General features: G+C 52.2%; 1 protein-coding gene across 1 annotated transcript in view; it reads right to left on the bottom strand.

Moving 5' to 3' along the window:
* SCARA3 (scavenger receptor class A member 3) overlaps nt 1-8,163 on the bottom strand; it is a 38,371-nt gene that overhangs the window by 3,300 nt on the left and 26,908 nt on the right.

Raw genomic sequence — 8,163 nt, 5'->3', positions numbered from 1 at the left:
CCTCCCCCCACACTCCCACCCCCTCGGTGCCCCCTCTCACCTCCCTCCCGGAGTGTCTATAAGTGGAGCAGAGAGTCAGTGAACCCCATCCTCCAGTGACGATCTAAACTGGAGCCCAGACAAACTCAGCCCCACCAGGGCCAATAAAAACCTTCCAGCCATTCCCTGCCACCTCCTGCCCATGCCCGCCTCCCACACACAGCGGGGCTGTGGCCTGCGTGGGCTTGGCTCATGTGGCCTGCCGGCAGCACCGGCTGAGATGCCTGCCGTCATGGGCTGGCTGGGGTCTGGGAGCAGCTTGACCTGCCCTTGTGTCTGCAGCACAGCAGCCAGAACAACACGGCCCAACGAGGGCACAGGGCGACACCGGGCAGGGACCACCTGCCCCAGCCCAGCAGGCATGGCTGGGAACCGGCAAAGCCACTGCGCCTATCCTCACCCCAGCTCTGCCCTTGGCGCCTGGGCCAGCCGGGGCTGGAAAAGCAGAGCCATTTGGAGGTGGAGAGGCCCCCGTAGGCTGTGCAAGTGGAAGGGAATCAGAGGGTGTGGAGTGACGCTGGGCAAGTCGCTGCCCATCTGCGCTCAGACCATCTATAACATTGAGCTTGCACTTGAGCGTCCCCCAGGGCCCTGTGGCTCCACAAGGACCCCTCCTCCTGCCTCTGTCCCTCCTGCTCTAAGAACGTGGCTCCCAGGGCTTGCCCCAGCTCCCTGGTTCTTCTCTCTTTCTCTATAACCACTGCTGTGGCTTCCACTCTTGTCCCCTGGATGGATGGTCCCCAGGCCCAGCCTGGACTCAGGAAAAGCCTGAGAAATCTCATCTGGACAAGGATGCCCACGGATCCAGCGGGAGCCCCTCCCTCCTTCCGTGGGACCCCTATCCTTCCTGAGCCACCATCTTCGTCGCTCGTCCTCTGCTCCCTGGCCCCTAAGGGCACGGCAGCTGCAAGGATTTCTCACGGTTTCTACGCCAACAGCGGGGAGAAAAGGCAGAGAGTAAAGGCCTCTCTTTTGCTTCTCCCCTCCAGCCCCCTCGGGCTCCTCTTTCTGGGCAAGCTCTTGGGTACCTTTCGCTGGCTGGGGAAGGCTGGGTGCCCACGGGCCCAGGGTGTCGGTTTGCACAAAAGCCTGGGTCGCACCGTTCTCCTCACTGCCCCAGGAGCTGCAGCCCCTAGTGCAAGTGGAAGGAGGCCCGCCAGGAATGGGGTCACCTCCCTCTCCACTGCCGCTGCTGACCCCGTCTCTGAGAGCCCACGCAGGTCTCCCAGTCAGTGGCCTGGAGGACATCCGGTGGGGTGGCTCCACCTGGGGCAGGACCTGTGTTGCAGGCGTTGGCCTCTCTCACTGCCCTGTCTCGGTGTCGGTGTGCCCACGATGGCCCCGGCTCACCCTAAGTTCTCTGTGACCTGCCTTCTCTTGGGTCATGGCCACTGGGAGGGCTCCCTGCTCCCACATAGAAGATCCCGTTTCTCTGAGCAGTGAACGTTTGCCTGCCTAGTCTCTCGTACGTCCCCAGCACCGTACATTGAGATCATCGCCCCATTTTACAGATGAGAAGTCACGGTGCAGAGAGTGGCGACTTGCCCACCATCACCAAGCAGGAAGGGTGGAGACAGGATGCCAACCCAGGCCTGAGAGGCTCCTGGTCTGGTCCCTAGACCCCCTCCCACTGCCAGGACCTCCTGCCCTCGTGCCACTCGGAGGAGGTGGAGGGTCGCCACAGAGCTGGGAAGGGGTCACCTGAAGGACTGTCTTCCTCCTGGTGAGCCGAGCCTCTGCCTGTCCCTCCAGAGCCAGCCATGAGTCATACAGTCAGAGAGGGGAGAGCTGGCAGGACCTGGGTCTGGCCCGGGAGGAAATCAACAAGCAAAGCTTAGCGGTTAGCATGGGGGGAAGGGATGCAGGCAGAGGCTGACCAGGGGCTCTCCACAACAGGAGGCCCTTCACCCAGCCTGTAACAAGATCTGGGTGTCGGAAGGGCTAAAGGGCAAAGTGGGGGGCAGGGAGCTAAATGCTTCTCTGAGCAGCGGGGGCACATTTGAGACAAAGGAGGAAACGTGATGGGGGAGAGGAACGGGGCACTGTGGAGTCCCAAGAAGGCCCGCAATTACTCAGGAAGCCCTGGGCTGTAATTAGGCCATCCCGGCCCATTAGCGCAGAGCCACAGCTGACTGCATGTCTGGGACAAGTAGGTGGTCTGCTCCTGGTCTGCACTGGGAGTGGGGAGAGGGTGGGGGCCTGAGCAGAAGCACCGAGTCCTCAGGGTACCAACACTGCCCACCCATGGGTGAGGGAGTGCATGGGCGGGGAGGGGGTGGGTGCAGTCCATCTCATAATCCAAAGCAACGTGCCAGCCTACAAAGGGAGAGGGAGACAGAAACAGAAGGGGAGGCTCTCAGGAGACTGGCCTGGTGCCATGAAGGCACACTAGCCTGTACTTCAGAGGACCTGAGTTTGAGTCCCATCTCCCCTATTAACAAATCGGGTGGCTGGGTAAGTCATTTGGCCCTCTTTGGACTGCAGGCTCCTCTTTGTTCAGTGAGAATATCAGCCTGGGTCAGGGGCTCTCAATCCTGGCTGTTGTTACCTGAGGAGCATTGAAAAAATGCCAGTGGATTTCCACGTCTGCCTATGATGGATTAATTTGTACAGACTCAACCTCCTGCTGAGAGCAACCAGAATCATTAGACAGAATGCCAAGGCATCCTTCTGAAAGCTTTGGAGAGCGATCAAGGTCCAGACTCCCAGGGAGAAGGGAGACTCATTGGAGAAAGCCAGACCTTCTGTGCCTCTTTCTCCTCTCAAGGCGTTTGTTGACTAGTAATTGGTTTGGGCAGAGACGCTGAGAAGCTGAGTAGGGCTTTCAGCAGCTTCACTGGGGCTGGGGCTCAGGGCTGCCAAGGTCCAGGGCTGAGATTCAGGAGAAAAGGAAGAAAGGAAACTGTGTGGGCATCTGCGGTAAGGACCAGGGGGCGGAGAAGCTGAACAGAGAATCAGGCTTCATCCCTTCAGTCCTGTGGGGCTGGGGAGACAATAACCTGAGTTCAAGGCCAACAGGTAGTAGTGCCCTGTAAACACTCCTCAAGGACTATGTCCTGGAAGTAAGAATGTATCAGAAATAGGCCAGGTGTCATGGTAAGCTCTGTCGCAGGCACCAACAGAAGCTGGTATAATTCTCCTTTCCATTAATCCCCCTTGCTTCTCAATAACAAGCGAACCTACTAATCCTGCAAGCAGGCATGTTCCTCCCTGCCTCCCCTCCAGGTAGCTCCTCCGCCCTAAACCACAGAATAATTCAAAGTTCTCTTTACAACATGTAAACTCCTGGACACTGTCTGTGGCAGGAGGAAGGAGGTTAGTGTTTAGGGAATGAATTGGTAGGTGTAATCCCTCGTCCTCAGCTTCTGCCCTGTGGTCATGCTTTCACTGATGCACTCAACGAGCAAATGTTTCCTGAGAACTTTCCAAAGGTCAGGCACTGTGCTGGGCACTGATGAACAAGACAAGGAGCCCACCATCAAGTGAATTAGATTCAGAATCATCCCTTCATTAGGACACCCTTTTATATTTTACCAAGAACTGTTCACTCAGTTAACATTGTTACTCAAAATCACCCATGGGATATAGGCAGGGCAGATATTATATTCCTACTTACAGATGAAGAAGCTGAATTGAAAGTAGCCAAGAGGGCTTCTCTGGCGGCGCAGTGGTTAAGAATCCACCTGCCAATGCAGGGGACACGGGTTCGAGCCCTGGTCCGGGAAGATCCCACAGGCCGCGGAGCAACTAAGCCCGTGTGCCACGGCTACTGAGCCTGTGCTCTAGAGCCCGTGAGCCATAACTACTGAAGCCCACGCACTTAGAGCCCGTGCTCCACAACAAGAGAAGCCACCACAATGAGAAGCCAGCACACCGCAATGAAGAGTAGCCGCTACTAGCCGCAACTAGAGAAAGCCCGCACGCAGCAACGAAGACCCAAAGCAGCCAAAAATAAATAAATAAAATAAATAAATTTATATATAAACAAAGAAAGTAGCCAAGAGTCTTGTCCAAGGCCACTCAGCAAATAAGCAATGATGCTTTCTTGGCTCCAATTCCCAAGCGATAGTCTTAGGGTAGGCACTGTCTAGCACACACACAGAAATCCTCCTATAGAATAGGAAGAAACATTCTATGAGAAGCACAAACACTATAGAAGTACCACTGGCTTTCCGTTTGGCAAATGGAGACTCAGAATTAATCACAGAGCTGGAAGAAGTCTCAGAGAACAGCTGGTCTTATCCATTGATTTACATATGAAACAAAACAAAACAAAACAAAAACCCCCCAAAAAACCAGAGGCCCTGAAAGATTAAGTGATTCTGCCTTAAGACCCACAGCAAATTAGAATCCAGGCTCCTTCCCCGGACAGTTTAAGAGCCCCAGAGCTTCAGTCAGCACTTGGCACCTTCCACACTGGCTGTGGCCATTGCTGTCCCTCTTCCTTTATTCTGGAGAGCAGCTCGGCTGCAGCCAGAGGGAGACATTGCCAGCCCCAGCGTGAAAGCCGATCGGCACCTGTCTATGAATGAATGAATGAATGAATGACATGTTCCTGTAGGAAGGGATGTTCGTTTTGTCCCTGGAATTTTCTTTCAGATGTGAGAGGCTTTATATGTGGTGATTTAACAGCCAAGAGAAATATTGCCCAAAGACACAATTTAAACAAATATGCTGAGAGTCAAATGCAGCTCAAAGCGATGTCCCACCTTGCTCTCCGGTTAGGATGAGGTTCTTTGATGAGAACTCTGCCATCATTAGGACAGGAGCAAATATAAAGTCCCATGACTATTGTTGGGTTATACTTAGAGTGAGGTTCTCAAATTGTTCCCTTACGAACACTCTTGGTACCATTTCCTTCTTTTCCAGTCTGTCCCACACATGACACCTAATCAGGACTGAGTGGAAATGCCTTTTTGGTATCTGCTCTCAGTGTCTCCTCTTCTGGCTGGGCACGAGACGTGTGCATCTCAGAGCCATGGCAAGGGGTCAGGATCTTAATCATAGTGTGACCTTGAGCTATCCCTTAACCTTTCCCAGTCTCAGGTCACCTTTCTGTAAAGGTGCACCTGCAACACGTCTTGTCCACAAAGGTTGTCAGGCTAGGGGAGGGACAGATTGGGAGTCTGGGACTGACATGTACACACTGCAATAATTAAAATGGATAACCAACAAGGACCTACTGTATAGTACAGGGAACTCTGCTCGTTATTCTATAATAACATAAATGGGAAAAGGATTTGAAAAAGAATAGATACACGTATATGTATAACTGAATCACTTTGCTGTACACCTGAAACGTACACAACATTGTTAATCAACTATACTCCGATATCAAATAAAAATTTTAAAAAAATGTTGTGAGGCTAAAATGAAACAAAGTGCGTGAATGGGCTTCATCATGATTGAACACAACCTAAGAACAACAAGGTGACCAGAGGATGAACCACGAGAACTGCCTGCTAATGCCTTCTCTGGAACACTGCATCCTAGAAGTCACACAGATACGTATTTTAGATGAAATGCTGTGGGACTGTTTCAGTTACTAAGGAAATACTCAGTACCGGGCTTTGTTGCCAGAAATGACAACAGGCAAACGAGATCTTACCCCACCTCCATCCCCTGCAACACCGCCAATCTAGAGTAAAGAAAATATTAGCAGAAATGCTCACTGATATAAAATGAAGGCAACACAGGTTTGAAACCAAATGGTTAAAGAGAACCGGAGAATCAGAGAGGTTGGCTCCAAGTCTGAGCTCTGTGAAGAAAACAGTGCTGTGTGGGATCATGGGGCCCTCCCTCCTGTCTCCTGCAGCTCTCTGAATGATCAGGTCCAGATTTCTGGCCCCCACAAATGTGACTATACATTCTAGAACCTCCAGATCTCAGTGGCTACTTATTCTATTCTCTAGAGCCAAGAGCTGCTATATTTTCAGGTTGAACATACTTCCCACAAAGACACGCACTTCCTGGGGAAGGGTCCAGGAAATTGAGTATAGCCATACAAATTCCTGTATGGAATCCGAATTAGGAGTCTTCTGGGCCATTTTCCAGGAGAAAAACTGTTGGAAATATTGCTGTGAAGGACTAAAACGGAAAGGTAACGGTGTTTGTTATGGGCTGAATTGTGTTCCCTCAAAGTTCACATGCTGGAATCCTAACCCACTCTGAATATGACCTCACGTGGAGGCAGGGTCTTGACAGAGATCATCAGGTTGAAATGTTGTCATTAGGGTGGCCCTAATCCAATATGACTGGTGTCCTTATAAAAAGGGGAGACTGGGACACAGAGACAGACACACGCAGAGAAGATGTTATAAGGAGACACGGGGAAAAGATGGCCATCTACAAGCCAATGCCTGGAATAGATCCTGCCCTTATCACCCTTAGAAGGAACCAACACTGCCAACACCTTGACTTTAAACTTCCAGCCTCCAGAGCTGTGAGATAAGAGATTTCAGTTCTAAGCATCCCCAGCCTGTGGTGCTTTGTTACGGCAGCCGGGGCGGACTAGAAGTACTCATAAGCAGAAGCCATAGAGCATTTCAAGTCAATTAAAAGAGTGGGCCAGGGCTTCCCTGGTGGTGCAGTGGTTGAGAATCTGCCTGCTAATGCAGGGGACACGGGTTCGAGCGCTGGTCTGGGAGGATCCCACATGCCACAGAGCAACTAGGCCCGTGAGCCACAACTACTGAGCCTGAGCGTCTGGAGCCTGTGTGCTGCAAAAAGAGAGGCCGCGATAGTGAGAGGCCCGCGCACCGTGATGAAGAGTGGCCCCCGCTTGCCACAGCTAGAAAAAACCCTCGCATAGAAATGAGGACCCAACACAACATAAATAAATAAATAAATAAATAAAACTCCTACCCCCAACATCTTCTTAAAAAAAGACAAACCAAAGAGTGGGCCAGGTAACCAACATTTGATGTGGGATCTAAGGGGAAACTGAGGGCAGAGCTGTCCCAAGGGGAGAAGTCAGTCCCTTTCGGGGAAATGGATGGACGGTAGACAGGAATAGAGCGCAGAAACTCCACCAGGAAGCCCGTGCTGTCAGCAGGGAGCATCTCTCGTGTGCTCAGGTGCTTTTAGGGGAATGCGGGTCTTAGGTGACTTTGGAGGGGGAGGCCACTCGAGGCAGCTCGCACAACACTGGATCTGAACCACCTTGCATCTGAATCCCATTTCCCTTCCTCGCGAGCTGCGTGAGCTTGACTAGACCTCATCTGGCAGCCGGTTCTTCAGTTTCAGGGACCATGGGAATTCAAGGCGGTAACACGTGTGCCCAGGGTCTTTGCATGTCTGCTTCTCCACCTGGAGCGCCTCTGCTCATCCTTGCCAACCGGGCTCTACCTGACTTTCTCCCCTGTTCTCAGGCCTCATTTCTGATGTCACCTCTGGTGGTTGATTTCATGTGTCAGTTGGGCCGGGGGAGCCCTGATATTTGCTGTGGACCTGCCGTATCCGTAAACAGAGGATTCAGGATGGAATAAAACAGGATATTGGCCCAAGATAGTGGAGGTGCCTGTCAAAGGAATAACTTCATTAAGCCCAGACTCTTGCATCTTCCCATACACAGAAGAGTGCTAAATTCTTTAACTTGAGATGTCTGGTTTTTCTTTAATTAGGAATAATCTTCTGATGTTCAACTGCCTGGATTTTTTGGCAAAAACATCTATATATGCTGGCTCTTCCCTTAACTCTTCGGAACGGTCCCTTAGAGCTATCCGAGAGGCTGTCTCCTGGGCTTAAGTCCTCGGTATAGCCGCTGAGTAAAACATCATTCTGGGTGTGTCTGTGAGGGTGTTTTGGACAAGATTAGCATTTGAGTTGGGGGGCCAAGTAAAGCAAATTGCTTTCCCCAATGTGCATGGGCCCCATCCAATCAGCTGAAGGCCTGAAAAGAACAAAAAGGCTGAGTAGGGCTTCCCTGGTGGCGCAGTGGTTGAGAGTCCGCCTGCCGATGCGGGGGACGCGGGTTCGTGCCCCGGTCCGGGAAGATCCCACATGCCGCAGAGCGGCTGCGCCCGTGAGCCATGGCCGCTGAGCCTGCGCGTCCGGAGCCTGTGCTCCGCAACGGGAGAGGCCACGACAGTGAGAAGCCCGTGTACCGCAAAAAAAAAAAATTTT

The sequence above is a fragment of the Neophocaena asiaeorientalis genome, unplaced genomic scaffold, assembly GCF_003031525.2.
Source record: "Neophocaena asiaeorientalis asiaeorientalis breed wild unplaced genomic scaffold, Neophocaena_asiaeorientalis_V1.1 scaffold523, whole genome shotgun sequence".
NCBI lineage: Eukaryota > Metazoa > Chordata > Mammalia > Artiodactyla > Phocoenidae > Neophocaena > Neophocaena asiaeorientalis.
The sequence above is the reverse complement of the archived record's forward strand: the minus strand, read 5'-3'. Positions and strand labels throughout refer to the sequence as shown.